The 14,499-nt window shown below is 49.5% G+C and overlaps 14 non-coding genes and 1 pseudogene across 14 annotated transcripts; all 15 read left to right on the top strand.

Moving 5' to 3' along the window:
- The first annotated feature begins 2,284 nt into the window (after positions 1 to 2,284).
- Positions 2,285 to 2,465, top strand: LOC124853058 (annotated as a pseudogene).
- A 492-nt stretch (positions 2,466 to 2,957) lies between these two features.
- LOC124853252 lies at positions 2,958 to 3,072 on the top strand. The gene has a single exon (XR_007033595.1). It is a non-coding gene; the product is annotated as a U5 spliceosomal RNA (small nuclear RNA).
- A 175-nt stretch (positions 3,073 to 3,247) lies between these two features.
- LOC124854126 lies at positions 3,248 to 3,437 on the top strand. Its single transcript, XR_007034375.1, has one exon. It is a non-coding gene; the product is annotated as a U2 spliceosomal RNA (small nuclear RNA).
- A 502-nt stretch (positions 3,438 to 3,939) lies between these two features.
- Positions 3,940 to 4,051, top strand: LOC124853370. Its single transcript, XR_007033713.1, has one exon. It is a non-coding gene; the product is annotated as a U5 spliceosomal RNA (small nuclear RNA).
- Positions 4,052 to 4,228: 177 nt separating this feature from the next.
- LOC124853198 lies at positions 4,229 to 4,420 on the top strand. The gene has a single exon (XR_007033541.1). It is a non-coding gene; the product is annotated as a U2 spliceosomal RNA (small nuclear RNA).
- Positions 4,421 to 4,917: 497 nt separating this feature from the next.
- On the top strand, positions 4,918 to 5,030 carry LOC124853153. The gene has a single exon (XR_007033496.1). It is a non-coding gene; the product is annotated as a U5 spliceosomal RNA (small nuclear RNA).
- Positions 5,031 to 5,206: 176 nt separating this feature from the next.
- LOC124854245 lies at positions 5,207 to 5,397 on the top strand. Its single transcript, XR_007034489.1, has one exon. It is a non-coding gene; the product is annotated as a U2 spliceosomal RNA (small nuclear RNA).
- A 496-nt stretch (positions 5,398 to 5,893) lies between these two features.
- On the top strand, positions 5,894 to 6,007 carry LOC124853260. The gene has a single exon (XR_007033603.1). It is a non-coding gene; the product is annotated as a U5 spliceosomal RNA (small nuclear RNA).
- Positions 6,008 to 6,183: 176 nt separating this feature from the next.
- Positions 6,184 to 6,372, top strand: LOC124854088. The gene has a single exon (XR_007034337.1). It is a non-coding gene; the product is annotated as a U2 spliceosomal RNA (small nuclear RNA).
- A 497-nt stretch (positions 6,373 to 6,869) lies between these two features.
- On the top strand, positions 6,870 to 6,981 carry LOC124853351. The gene has a single exon (XR_007033694.1). It is a non-coding gene; the product is annotated as a U5 spliceosomal RNA (small nuclear RNA).
- Positions 6,982 to 12,260: 5,279 nt separating this feature from the next.
- LOC124853021 lies at positions 12,261 to 12,442 on the top strand. Its single transcript, XR_007033431.1, has one exon. It is a non-coding gene; the product is annotated as a U2 spliceosomal RNA (small nuclear RNA).
- Positions 12,443 to 12,936: 494 nt separating this feature from the next.
- LOC124853165 lies at positions 12,937 to 13,049 on the top strand. Its single transcript, XR_007033508.1, has one exon. It is a non-coding gene; the product is annotated as a U5 spliceosomal RNA (small nuclear RNA).
- Positions 13,050 to 13,223: 174 nt separating this feature from the next.
- Positions 13,224 to 13,413, top strand: LOC124854016. The gene has a single exon (XR_007034303.1). It is a non-coding gene; the product is annotated as a U2 spliceosomal RNA (small nuclear RNA).
- Positions 13,414 to 13,916: 503 nt separating this feature from the next.
- LOC124853282 lies at positions 13,917 to 14,028 on the top strand. The gene has a single exon (XR_007033625.1). It is a non-coding gene; the product is annotated as a U5 spliceosomal RNA (small nuclear RNA).
- Positions 14,029 to 14,207: 179 nt separating this feature from the next.
- On the top strand, positions 14,208 to 14,397 carry LOC124854006. Its single transcript, XR_007034297.1, has one exon. It is a non-coding gene; the product is annotated as a U2 spliceosomal RNA (small nuclear RNA).
- Positions 14,398 to 14,499: the final 102 nt, after the last annotated feature.

Genomic DNA, 14,499 nt, shown 5'->3' with positions numbered 1-14,499 from the left:
TACTGACCAAGCAGGTGCCGTCAGACATAGCGCAGGCGTTGGAGGCCCCGCTCACCCTCAAAGAGCTCGAGGTGCCCTCTGAAATATGAACAAGCGGAAGGTGCCGGCATCGACGGACTGCGGTGGAGTTTTATCTCAAGTTCTGGGAGATTCTCGGGCCGGTAGTGTTGGAGGTGTTGTCCGCAGTACTTCTCACAGAGTGTAATGGGAGGGACTATGGCTGCAGGAGTGATCTCCCTTCTGTTTAAAAGGAAGACGGCACCGACCTCGGCAACTGGCGGCCACTGACCATGCTGTGTGTGGATTATAAGCTTCTGGCAAAGGTCCTAGCCGATCGTCTAGGCACAGCCCTTCCACACGTGGTCCATGTGGACCAAACATGCGGGGTGGCGGGGCGCTCGGTGAGATGGAATCTCCAGCTCATACGAGACGCTGCCGCTTGGGCGAAAGACAGACACCTGCCACTTATGGTGGTTGGTCTCGACCAGGCAAAGGCCTTTGACAGGGTTCACTGGGGCTTTATGTTTAGGGTATTGGAAAGGCTAGGCTTTAACAAGGGGTTTGTCGGATGGTTGCGCACATTATACACAGGTGTGGGGAGCACAGTGTCAGTCAACGGTCACTTAGGGGAAGTTTTCAGGTTGCACTCAGGGGTAAGACAGGGGTGCCCACTCTCACCGCTGCTCTACATCCTCTATATAGAGCCCTGGCGCCAATCGACCGGCTGACCCAGGGGTGAAAGGTTTCCTGGTTCCCGGCAGCAGAGGCCTACGGGTCAAGCTGTCACAGTATGCGGATGACACCACACTGCTGCTGGACAGTGATGCATGCCTGATCCGATCTTTGGAGATTTTCCATGATTTTGGTCGGGGGTCTGGAGCACAACTGAATCGTGCCAAGTCCTCGGTCAAGTTCTTTGGGCGCTGGAAAGAAAGGATGGACGTACCGGGAGGGCTGTCGCTCTGCACAGGACCACTGAAATTACTAGGGGTCAGCTTTGAGACAGCCCACAGTGCCACAATCAACTGGACCGGGCGTATTTCAGCAGTCCAGAAGAAGCTTGCGCTCTGGAAGAGCAGGTGCCTGACTTTAATAGGGAAGGTACTTGTACTGAAGGTAGACGTTCTGCCATCCCTCCTATATCTGGCATACATATACCCACTGCCAGTCAGCATGAGGAGACCTCTCATGCGCCTCGTGTTCGGATTCCTATGGGGTGGTAGATATGAATATGTGGCGAGGTTTCGCATGCTGGCTGGTATAGAAGCAGGAGGGAGGGATGTGCCACACCTCCCGCTGAAGCTGGACTGCATTTTTGTTTCATCCTTGTGCAGAGAACTATCCTTGCCGATAGAGCACCCCTCAGGCTACTTCCTGAGGCTCTATTTCGCATACCAAGCTAGGGGGTTGATGGTCTGGAGCAACTTGGCACCCAGGGTGGAGCAGCAGCCATGGCATTTCAACCATGCAGCCAGGTGGCTGCGGGCTCATCCTGAGGCCTCCGACACAGCCATAAAAATAAATCACAGAGCCCTCTACAGAGAGGTCAGTCAGGGAGTAGTCGCACCTCCAGTGGTGGGGACCCCGTCAAAGATTTGGAGGGGGATACAGCCACGGGGGCTTGACAACGGGCTCAAAGACCTAAATTAGTTATGCCTGCACAAATGCCTGCCAGTGCGGAAACCATGTACCGGCATGGGTTGGCAAGATCCCGGCGTGCCCTCGGACAACCTGTTCAGGGAAACAGTCAGGCATGTCATGTGGGACTGTCCAGTGGCAAGAGGTAGTATGGGGTAAAGTGGGGAACGGCTGGGCAGGTAGTCACAGGATTTCATCTGACCTGGACCAGGGTTGAAAGAGGTTTAGGCACAGGAATGGTCCTTTTAATGTCCCAATATGGAAGATTATAAGTATAACAAAGAGGAGTATCTGGTCGGCCAGGCAAGACCTGATAAAGACAGATAAAGACAGTGGGGTGGAAGGGATAATGAGGAGGGTGAAGCAGATGTAAAGGGGAACATCAAAAGGGACATTGAGAAGTGGAAACATGCAGCCCTAGAGAGGTGGAAAGGAGGGTTTGGGTGGATATGGTGAAAAGAGAGGAAGGCACAAGGAGTTCTTTGAACTGTTTTACTTTTTTCACCTTTTAGTTTTGCAACATGGAATGGGTAGGTTTGGAAAAAGTAACATTCTATACCTGCAAAGGGCACATTTGGGGATGAAGGTTGTATTAGGGATGATCATACGTGATGTTTGATTTGTATTGATTTGTATTTAACTGACGAAAGTTTTTGTAATAATAAAAAAAAAAAAAAATCTGTTCTTATCAGTTTAATATCTGATATGTCCTCTATATGAGGACTACATATTACAATTTTGGCATGAGGGCAGTAATTTGGAGCTTGCTCCTTTCTCTCCACGCATCGACCTAGCATTGCAGTGCTGCTGGGAGCGGTGCACTCTGTTCTTACCTTGTAGAAAACCAAACACTCAAACAACTGTCGCGTATCAAAAGTGAATTCTACACTGGCTCAATGAAACTGAGATGCGGCCTGGCACACACAAGTGTGTGAAACCGCCTGATGGCTCACTGCTTAGTGACGTGACCATGCAGGGTCACAATGAGCTTGAACTGGATTCAAATTGAGTTAGAAGCGTTTGTCAAGAATGGAAACTTGCTTTCACTCAAGACCTTCTGGGAGACTTGGTGAGAAACCAGAGTCAGCATTTTGGAGCGAATGTAAGTGGTTCAGGGATGTATTGTTAGGCAGGCTTAAAAGCCAATCACAGTAGTCAGGGCAGGAGGTAATAAAGACGTGTATAATTTTGGTTGGCAGATGGGGGCGGGTTGGGAATGTTGCATACTGGGATCTGACATGCGGAAGCAAGAGGCCTACCGTGAAGGTGGTGACTGTGACCGAGAGGCTCCTCTGCTGCTCTCCAACAGAGGGCCATGCTGACTCTGGTTTCTCTTCATAACGCACAAGTCTTTCGCCTTTTACTAAAGACTTCCGTGGAGAGGAACAAACATGAGTTGAATATATTTTTGCAGGCTTTGCTGTATGGCTGAGCCTTATGAAATTGTGAAAAGTCAAAGAGCTGTCTAGGTCAGAAATCAAGCGCCACAAAGGAGAGCTTGGGCGGAGGTGATAAGCAGCAGCCATTGTTATGCACACCTACGAGCGGGTACCACAACAAGTGAGATTTGTGCCAAGAGCTTGGCGTGGACATCCAATACTTGGGGCTTATCGCTTCCGGCCTTTTGGCTAAGATCAAGTGTAGTATCTGTTCTTATCAGTTTAATATCTGATATGTCCTCTATATGAGGACTACATATTAAGCAGATTTTTGGCATGAGGGCAGAAATTTGGAGCTTGCTCCTTTCTCTCCACGCATCGACCTAGCATTGCAGTGCCGCTGGGAGCGGTGCACTCTGTTCTTACCTTGTAGAAAACCAAACACTGAAACAATTGTCGCGTATCAAAAGTGAATTCTACACTGGCTCAATGAAACTGAGGTAACGGCCTGGCACACACAAGTGTGTGAAACCGCTCTGATGGCTCACTGCTTAGTGACGTGACCATGCACGGGGTCACAATGAGCTTGAACTGGATTCCAAATTGAGTTAGAAGCGTTTGTCAAGAATGGAAACTTGCTTTCACTCAAGACCTTCTGGGAGACTTGGTGAGAAACCAGAGTCAGCATTTTGGAGTGAATGTAAGTGGTTCAGGGATGTATTGCTTAGGCAGGCTTAAAAGCCAATCACAGTAGTCAGGGCAGGAGGTAATAAAGACGTGTATAATTTTGGTTGGCAGATGGGGGCGGGTTGGGAATGTTGCATACTGGGATCTGACATGCGGAAAGCAAAGAGAGGCCTACCGTGAAGGTGGTGACTGTGACCGAGAGGCTCCTCTGCTGCTCTCCAACAGAGGGCCATGCTGACTCTGGTTTCTCTTCATAACGCACAAGTCTTTCGCCTTTTACTAAAGACTTCCATGGAGAGGAACAAACATGAGTTGAATATATTTTGGCAGGCTTTGCTGTATGGCTGAGCCTTATGAAGTGTGAAAAGTCAAAGAGCTGTCTAGGTCAGAAATCAAGCGCCACAAAGGAGAGCTTGGGCGGAGGTGATAAGCAGCAGCCATTGTTATGCACACCTACGAACGGGTACCACAACAAGTGAGATTTGTGCCAAGAGCTTGGCGTGGACATCCAACACTTGGGGCTTATCGCTTCTCGGCCTTTTGGCTAAGATCAAGTGTAGTATCTGTTCTTATCAGTTTAATATCTGATATGTCCTCTATATGAGGACTACATATTAAGCAGATTTTTGGCATGAGGGGCAGTAATTTGGAGCTTGCTCCTTTCTCTCCACGCATCGACCTAGCATTGCAGTGCCGCTGGGAACGGTGCACTCTGTTCTTACCTTGTAGAAAACCAAACACTCAAACAATTGTCGCGTATCAAAAGTGAATTCTACACTGGCTCAATAAAGACTGAGGTAACGGCCTGGCACACACAAGTGTGTGAAACCGCTCTGATGGCTCACTGCTTAGTGACGTGACCATGCGGGGTCACAATGAGCTGAACTGGATTCCAAATTGAGTTAGAAGCGTTGTCAAGAATGGAAACTTGCTTTCACTCAAGACCTTCTGGGAGACTTGGTGAGAAACCAGAGTCAGCATTTTGGAGCGAATGTAAGTGGTTCAGGGATGTATTGCTTAGGCAGGCTTAAAGCCAATCACAGTAGTCAGGGCAGGAGGTAATAAAGACGTGTATAATTTTGGTTGGCAGATGGGGCGGGTTGGGAATGTTGCATACTGGGATCTGACATGCGGAAAGCAAAGAGAGGCCTACCGTGAAGGTGGTGACTGTGACCGAGAGGCTCCTCTGCTGCTCTCCAACAGAGGGCCATGCTGACTCTGGTTTCTCTTCATAACGCACAAGTCTTTCGCCTTTTACTAAAGACTTCCGTGAAGAGGAACAAACATGAGTTGAATATATTTTTGGCAGGCTTTGCTGTATGGCTGAGCCTTATGAAATTGTGAGAAGTCAAAGAGCTGTCTAGGTCAGAAATCAAGCGCCACAAAGGGAGCTTGGGCGGAGGTGATAAGCAGCAGCCATTGTTATGCACACCTACGAACGGGGTACCACAACAAGTGAGATTTGTGCCAAGAGCTTGGCGTGGACATCCAACACTTGGGGCTTATCACTCTCGGCCTTTTGGCTAAGATCAAGTGTAGTATCTGTTCTTATCAGTTTAATATCTGATATGTCCTCTATATGAGGACTACATATTAAGCAGATTTTTGGCATGAGGGCAGTAATTTGGAGCTTGCTCCTTTCTCTCCCGCATCGACCTAGCATTGCAGTGCCGCTGGGCACGGTGCACTCTGTTCTTACCTTGTAGAAGACCAAACACTCAAACAATTGTCGCGTATCAAAAGTGAATTCTACACTGGCTCAATGAAACAGAGGTATGACCTGCACACAAGTGTGTGAAACCGCTCTGATGGCTCACTGCTTAGTGACGTGACCATGCAGGGGTCACAATGAGCTTGAACTGGATTCCAAATTGAGTTAGAAGCGTTTGTCAAGAATGGAAACTTGCTTTCACTCAAGACCTTCTGGGAGACTTGGTGAGAAACCAGAGTCAGCATTTTGGAGCGAATGTAAGTGGTTCAGGGATGTATTGCTTAGGCAGGCTTAAAAGCCAATCACAGTAGTCAGGGCAGGAGGTAATAAAGACGTGTATAATTTTGGTTGGCAGATGGGGCGGGTTAGGAATGTTGCATACTGGGATCTGACATGCGGAAAGCAAAGAGAGGCCTACCGTGAAGGTGGTGACTGTGACCGAGAGGCTCCTCTGCTGCTCTCCAACAGAGGGCCATGCTGACTCTGGTTTCTCTTCATAACGCACAAGTCTTTCGCCTTTTACTAAAGACTTCCGTGGAGAGGAACAAACATGAGTTGAATATATTTTGTAGGCTTTGCTGTATGGCTGAGCCTTATGAAATTGTGAAAAGTCAAAGAGCTGTCTAGGTCAGAAATCAAGCGCCACAAAGGAGAGCTTGGGCGGAGGTGATAAGCAGCAGCCATTGTTATGCACACCTACAGACGGGGTACCACAACAAGTGAGATTTGTGCCAAGAGCTTGGCGTGGACATCCAACACTTGGGGCTTATCGCTTCTCGGCCTTTTGGCTAAGATCAAGTGTAGTATCTGTTCTTATCAGTTTAATATCTGATATGTCCTCTATATGAGGACTACATATTAAGCAGATTTTTGGCATGAGGGCAGTAATTTGGAGCTTGCTCCTTTCTCCACGCATCGACCTAGCATTGCAGTGCCGCTGGGAACGGTGCACTCTGTTCTTACCTTGTAGAAAACCAAACACTCAAACAATTGTCGCGTATCAAAAGTGAATTCTACACTGGCTCAATGAAACTGAGGTAACGGCCTGGCACACACAAGTGTGTGAAACCGCTCTGATGGCTCACTGCTTAGTGGCGTGACCATGCACGGTCACAATGAGCTTGAACTGGATTCCAAATTGAGTTAGAAGCGTTTGTCAAGAATGGAAACTTGCTTTCACTCAAGACCTTCTGGGAGACTTGGTGAGAAACCAGAGTCAGCATTTTGGAGCGAATGTAAGTGGTTCAGGATGTATTGCTTAGGCAGGCTTAAAGCCAATCACAGTAGTCAGGGCAGGAGGTAATAAAAGCGTGTATAATTTTGGTTGGCAGATGGGGCGGGTTGGGAATGTTGCATACTGGGATCTGACATGCGGAAAGCAAAGAGAGGCCTACCGTGAAGGTGGTGACTGTGACCGAGAGGCTCCTCTGCTGCTCTCCAACAGAGGGCCATGCTGACTCTGGTTTCTCTTCATAACGCACAAGTCTTTCGCCTTTTACTAAAGACTTCCGTGGAAAGGAACAAACATGAGTTGAATATATTTTGGCAGGCTTTGCTGTATGGCTGAGCCTTATGAAATTGTGAAAAGTCAAAGAGCTGTCTAGGTCAGAAATCAAGCGCCACAAAGGAGAGCTTGGGCGGAGGTGATAAGCAGCAGCCATTGTTATGCACACCTACGAACGGGGTACCACAACAAGTGAGATTTGTGCCAAGAGCTTGGTGTGGACATCCAACTCTTGGGGCTTATCGCTTCTCGGCCTTTTGGCTAAGATTGATTGGAGAGACGGAGACAAAGCTTAACAAAGAAGGAACACAACCGACACAAAGATGACCAAGGACCAGACAAGCCCAAAGGTTGGGGTGAGGTACACGATACGCTTCCAGGTGCAACCAGTGGAGGAACTTCTGATGTCGAGAGACTGGTTCTGCAAAAATGTCATCATGGAACAACTGAGTCTGAAGGTAGAAGATGTGTACTGTATCCAGTGGAACCAGCCAGAAAAAGCCTTCGACGTTACCCTGGTAAGCGAGGACGTGTATTCAAGAGTGGCTGAAGCCTGTAGAAAGGAGGCTGGGAAAAGATTCATGGCCGGTTACAAGATCCTGAACCTGGACAGACCAAATTTCAGAACGGTCACGGTGCACACTTACAACCCCTTCGTCACCGACCGAGCACTAGCTGCTTTTTTGGGACAGCACGGAGAAGTGGTGACTAGTGCTAGGTATCTAAAAGACACGAGGGGATTCTGGACAGGAAGAAGGCAGTTTCAGGTGCTGCTGAACCCTGACCCAGAAGGTCCTGGAGGACTGAAGCATCCACCCGCTCTTTTCAGCCTTGGTGGGGATCGCGGTTACCTGTTTTACGCCCGGCAACCAGCTTTCTGTCGGCGTTGCAGGCAGTCTGGCCATACAGAGGCAGGCTGTTCCGGAGCCTGCTGCCGTACCTGTGGCCAAGGGGGCCATGAGGCCAAAGACTGCACGGGGCCCAAGGCCTGTCATGGATGTGGGGGACTGGGCCATCTGTACCGCAACTGCCCTAGCCGAAGGAGGACCTTCGCGGAAGTGGCCAAGTCCACTGGAGAGCCGGAAAAAGCCAAGGATCCAGGAATGGGACCCGTGCCTGCAGGGAATGGCTCAAGCACACCAATACAGGCAGAGCCAGCAACGGATCTTTCTAAGGGGGAACAGAGGAAGCCCCCCTGGAGAAAGGAACAACCGGAAGGCCACTGGGAAAGCGAGCCCAGGTGCCCGTGACAACGCAGAGGGATTTCCTCCCATCAACCCAGGTCCACCCACCTCCAAGGTCAAGAAGGGGCACGGAAAGGATCGCAGGCTTTGGAGCAGGAAGACAATTAGAAGCGGAGAGAGTAAGGAGGGGGCCATAGTAAAATCAAAGGGGAAGGCAACGGGGCAGAGGACAGGACCAAGAGAAGGGGGCTGATGGTGGGATGGATGGGGGTAGGGCAGCAAGAAGGGCTGCAGAGGAGGAGGACATCAGGAGCGGGAAGGGGGCAACACAGGGCTAGGGGAGGGTGGAGAGGCTACGGAGCAGAGCGGAGGAGATCCAGGTGATCTGCTCGCCGTAGGTTTGGGGTTGGAGCTGGAGTTACCTCCAGACCTGCTCAATATACCATCCCCTTTGGGGGAGGATGCATATGAGGGACCCAACAGGCCATCAACATCGCCTAATCCAGTGCCCTTTTCCTGGGGGGAACAGATGGACAGTGAGGACCTCTTCTTGCTGTAGGGAGTTTTTTTTGGGGTGTTTTGGTACGGTAAAGACTTTAAAAATACAAATTATAATGACTGCAGTTAAAATTCTTTCATTAAATGTAAGAGGAATGAGGGACGCGGTTAAAAGAAGGGTTGTTTATGATTTTGTGGACCAGCTGCATGTTCAAATTTGTTTATTGCAGGAGGTTCATTTACGGGACAAGGGGGATGTTGCAAAATTCTCAAGGGAGTGGACGAAAGGGGACTCAATCTGGAGTGTGGGGGGGGTCCACTCTACAGGTGTCGGGATTTTGTTTGGTGTTAAAGAGATTAGGGTGGAGGATGTTTTCATAATTGTTCAAGGCAGGATAATGGGTGCTGACATCACATGGGGACAAGCAAGCTGAGGTTTTTGTGGTGTATGGACCACAAACTCAGAGGGAACGACGAGAAATGTTTGAGTTAGTAGAGCCACACCTGGCCACCAATAGGCAGGTAATTGTAGGGGGGGATTTCAATGTGCAGTTAGGTAAGGGGGGGGACACCAGCGATAGTTATATCTCCCACCTGATGGCCAGACACGGGCTAGTAGATGGGGGGAGGATGGTCAGGCCACTGGTAGATGGTCCCACATGGCGTAACTCACGTGGAACGTTTAGACGTCTGGACTACGTGTTTGTAGAAAAGTCTTTGAGTCTGGTGTCAGGTCGACGGCTCCCTGTGTTCTTCTCTGACCATGATGGGCTGCTGTTTGAGGTGCGCCTGTGCCTGCCTGTTTTCGGGCGGGGGTACTGGCGCCTCAATATTAGTGTATTAGAGGAAGACAAGTTCAAACAAGGTTTCGTACTGTTTTTCAAAAACCTTCTAGGACTGAGACCAATGTGTCCTGGGGTGATGGAGTGGTGGGAAGTAGCCAAGAAACGGATAAAAGTGTTTTGCGATAAGTACTGTAAAAGGAAGGTGAGGTTGGCCAAGAGGGAGGTGTTTCGCTTACAGCGCCTCCTCGAGCTCGAGTACAGCAAAGGAAACTGCGGCAGCACTGTAAATCAGCGGGCTTGTGACTTCCTCAAAGTAAAGCTTAAGGAGGTCTTTGAGGCAGGGCCGGGCCTACCTGTTGCAGGCGCCGAAGTTTCCTGGAGAAGCACGAGACATGTTCCGCCGCTTTCTTCGGCTCAATACGGGCTGACAGGAAAAGACAGGTACAGACCGGGATCAGGGACATGCAGGGAAGGGTGGTGTCGGAAGCAGGTGAGATGGTGAGTGCCGCTACTGACCACTACCGCACAAGCTTCCAGGAGAAAGAGGTAGATGTAGGGGGAGGGGGGACTTTCCTGGACTTACTGACCAAGCAGGTGCCGTCAGACATAGCGCAGGCGTTGGAGGCCCCGCTCACCCTCAAAGAGCTCGAGGGTGCCCTCTGTAAAATGAACAAGCGGAAGGTGCCGGGCATCGACGGACTGCCGGTGGAGTTTTATCTCAAGTTCTGGGAGATTCTCGGGCCGGTAGTGTTGGAGGTGTTGTCCGCAGTACTTCTCACAGGTGTAATGGGAGGGACTATGGCTACAGGAGTGATCTCCCTTCTGTTTAAAAAGGGGGACGGCACCGACCTCGGCAACTGGCGGCCACTGTCCATGCTGTGTGTGGATTATAAGCTTCTGGCAAAGGTCCTAGCCGATCGTCTAGGCACAGCCCTTCCACACGTGGTCCATGTGGACCAAACATGCGGGGTGGCGGGGCGCTCGGTGAGATGGAATCTCCAGCTCATACGAGACGCTGCCGCTTGGGCGAAAGACAGACACCTGCCACTTATGGTGGTTGGTCTCGACCAGGCAAAGGCCTTTGACAGGGTTCACTGGGGCTTTATGTTTAGGGTATTGGAAAGGCTAGGCTTTAACAAGGGGTTTGTCGGATGGTTGCGCACATTATACACAGGTGTGGGGAGCACAGTGTCAGTCAACGGTCACTTAGGGGAAGTTTTCAGGTTGCACTCAGGGGTAAGACAGGGGTGCCCACTCTCACCGCTGCTCTACATCCTCTATATAGAGCCCCTGGCGGCAGCCATTCGGGCTGACCCAGGGGTGAAAGGTTTCCTGGTTCCCGGCAGCAGAGGCCTACGGGTCAAGCTGTCACAGTATGCGGATGACACCACACTGCTGCTGGACAGTGATGCATGCCTGATCCGATCTTTGGAGATTTTCAGGATTTTGGTCAGGGTCTGGAGCACAACTGAATCGTGCAAGTCCTCGGTCAAGTTCTTTGGGCGCTGGAAAGAAAGGATGGACGTACCGGGAGGGCTGTCGCTCTGCACAGGACCACTGAAATTACTAGGGGTCAGCTTTGAGACAGCCCACAGTGCCACAATCAACTGGACCGGGCGTATTTCAGCAGTCCAGAAGAAGCTTGCGCTCTGGAAGAGCAGGTGCCTGACTTTAATAGGGAAGGTACTTGTACTGAAGGTAGACGTTCTGCCATCCCTCCTATATCTGGCATACATATACCCAATGCCAGTCAGCATGAGGAGACCTCTCATGCGCCTCGTCGGATTCTATGGGGTGGTAGATATGAATATGTGGCGAGGTTTCGCATGCTGGCTGGTATAGAAGCAGGAGGGAGGATGTGCCACACCTCCGCTGAAGCTGGACTGCATTTTGTTTCATCCTTGTGCAGAGAACTATCCTTGCCGATAGAGCACCCCTCAGGCTACTTCCTGAGGCTCTATTTCGCATACCAAGCTAGGGGGTTGATGGTCTGGAGCAACTTGGCACCCAGGGTGGAGCAGCAGCCATGGCATTTCAACCATGCAGCCAGGTGGCTGCGGGCTCATCCTGAGGCCTCCGACACAGCCATAAAAATAAATCACAGAGCCCTCTACAGAGAGGTCAGTCAGGGAGTAGTCGCACCTCCAGTGGTGGGGACCCCGTCAAAGATTTGGAGGGGGATACAGCCACGGGGGCTTGACAACGGGCTCAAAGACCTAAATTGGTTATGCCTGCACAAATGCCTGCCAGTGCGGGAAACCATGTACCGGCATGGGTTGGCAAGATCCCCGGCGTGCCCTCGGACAACCTGTTCAGGGGAGGAAACGGTCAGGCATGTCATGTGGGACTGTCCAGTGGCAAGGGTAGTATGGGGTAAAGTGGGGGAACGGCTAGGGCAGGTAGTCACAGGATTATATCTGACCTGGACCAGGGTTGAAAGAGGTTTAGGCACAGGGAATGGTCCTTTTAATGTCCCAATATGGAAGATTATAAGTATAACAAAGAGGAGTATCTGGTCGGCCAGGCAAGACCTGATAAAGACAGATAAAGACAGTGGGGTGGAAGGGATAATGAGGAGGGTGGAAGCAGATGTAAAGGGAACATCAAAAGGGACATTGAGAAGTGGGGAAACATGCAGCCCTAGAGAGGTGGAAAGGAGGGTTTGGGTGGATATGGTGAAAAAAGAGAGGAAAGGCACAAGGAGTTCTTTGAACTGTTTTTACTTTTTTCACCTTTTAGTTTGCAACATGGAATGGGTAGGTTTGGAAAAAGTAACATTCTATACCTGCAAAGGGGCACATTTGGGGATGAAGGTTGTATTAAGGGATGATCATATGTGATGTTTGATTTGTATTGATTTGTATTTAACTGACGAAAGTTTTTGTAATAATAAAAAAAAAAAATCTGTTCTTATCAGTTTAATATCTGATATGTCCTCTATATGAGGACTACATATTAAGCAGATTTTTGGCATGAGGGCAGAAATTTGGAGCTTGCTCCTTTCTCTCCACGCATCGACCTAGCATTGCAGTGCCGCTGGGAGCGGTGCACTCTGTTCTTACCTGTAGAAAACCAAACACTCAAACAATTGTCGCGTATCAAAAGTGAATTCTACACTGGCTCAATGAAAGTGAGGTAACGGCCTGGCACACACAAGTGTGTGAAACCGCTCTGATGGCTCACTGCTTAGTGACGTGACCATGCAGGGTCACAATGAGCTTGAACTGGATTCCAAATTGAGTTAGAAGCGTTTGTCAAGAATGGAAACTTGCTTTCACTCAAGACCTTCTGGGAGACTTGGTGAGAAACCAGAGTCAGCATTTTGGAGCGAATGTAAGTGGTTCAGGGATGTATTGCTTAGGCAGGCTTAAAGCCAATCACAGTAGTCAGGGCAGGAGGTAATAAAGGCGTGTATAATTTTGGTTGGCAGATGGAGCGGGTTGGGAATGTTGCATACTGGGATCTGACATGCGGAAAGCAAGGGAGCCTACCGTGAAGGTGGTGACTGTGACCGAGAGGCTCCTCTGCTGCTCTCAACAGAGGGCCATGCTGACTCTGGTTTCTCTTCATAACGCACAAGTCTTTCGCCTTTTACTAAAGACTTCCGTGGAGAGGAACAAACATGAGTTGAATATATTTTTGGCAGGCTTTGCTGTATGGCTGAGCCTTATGAAATTGTGAAAAGTCAAAGAGCTGTCTAGGTCAGAAATCAAGCGCCACAAAGGAGAGCTTGGCGGAGGTGATAAGCAGCAGCCATTGTTATGCACACCTACGACAGGGTACCACAACAAGTGAGATTGTGCCAAGAGCTTGGCGTGGACATCAACACTTGGGCTTATCGCTTCTCGGCCTTTTGGCTAAGATCAAGTGTAGTATCTGTTCTTATCAGTTTAATATCTGATATGTCCTCTATATGAGGACTACATATTAAGCAGATTTTGGCATGAGGGCAGAAATTTGGAGCTTGCTCCTTTCTCTCCACGCATCGACCTAGCATTGCAGTGCCGCTGGGAACGGTGCACTCTGTTCTTACCTTGTAGAAAACCAAACACTCAAACAATTGTCGCGTATCAAAAGTGAATTCTACACTGGCTCAATGAAAGTGAGGTAACGGCCTGGCACACACAAGTGTGTGAAACCGCTCTGATGGCTCACTGCTTAGTGACGTGACCATGCACGGGGTCACAATGAGCTTGAACTGGATTCCAAATTGAGTTAGAAGCGTTTGTCAAGAATGGAAACTTGCTTTCACTCAAGACCTTCTGGGAGACTTGGTGAGAAACCAGAGTCAGCATTTTGGAGCGAATGTAAGTGGTTCAGGGATGTATTGCTTAGGCAGGCTTAAAAGCCAATCACAGTAGTCAGGGCAGGAGGTAATAAAGACGTGTATAATTTTGGTTGGCAGATGGGGGCGGGTTGGGAATGTTGCATACTGGGATCTGACATGCGGAAAGCAAAAGAGGCCTACCGTGAAGGTGGTGACTCTGTGACCGAGAGGCTCCTCTGCTGCTCTCCAACAGAGGGCCATGCTGACTCTGGTTTCTCTTCATAACGCACAAGTCTTTCGCCTTTTACTAAAGACTTCCGTGGAGAGGAACAAACATGAGTTGAATATATTTTGGCAGGCTTTGCTGTATGGCTGAGCCTTATGAAATTGTGAAAAGTCAAAGAGCTGTCTAGGTCAGAAATCAAGCGCCACAAAGGAGAGCTTGGGCGGAGGTGATAAGCAGCAGCCATTGTTATGCACACCTACGAACGGGGTACCACAACAAGTGAGATTTGTGCCAAGAGCTTGGCGTGGACATCCAACACTTGGGGCTTATCGCTTCTCGGCCTTTTGGCTAAGATCAAGTGTAGTATCTGTTCTTATCAGTTTAATATCTGATATGTCCTCTATATGAGGACTACATATTAAGCAGATTTTGGCATGAGGGCAGAAATTTGGAGCTTGCTCCTTTCTCTCCACGCATCGACCTAGCATTGCAGTGCCGCTGGGAACGGTGCACTCTGTTCTTACCTTGTAGAAAACCAAACACTCAAACAATTGTCGCGTATCAAAAGTGAATTCTACACTGGCTCAATGAAACTGAGGTAACTGCCTGGCACACACAAG

Source organism: Hippoglossus stenolepis, chromosome 10 (genome assembly GCF_022539355.2).
Source record: "Hippoglossus stenolepis isolate QCI-W04-F060 chromosome 10, HSTE1.2, whole genome shotgun sequence".
Taxonomy (NCBI): Eukaryota; Metazoa; Chordata; class Actinopteri; order Pleuronectiformes; family Pleuronectidae; genus Hippoglossus; species Hippoglossus stenolepis.
Note: the sequence above shows the minus strand (reverse complement) of the source record. Positions and strands in the feature narration are given on the sequence as shown.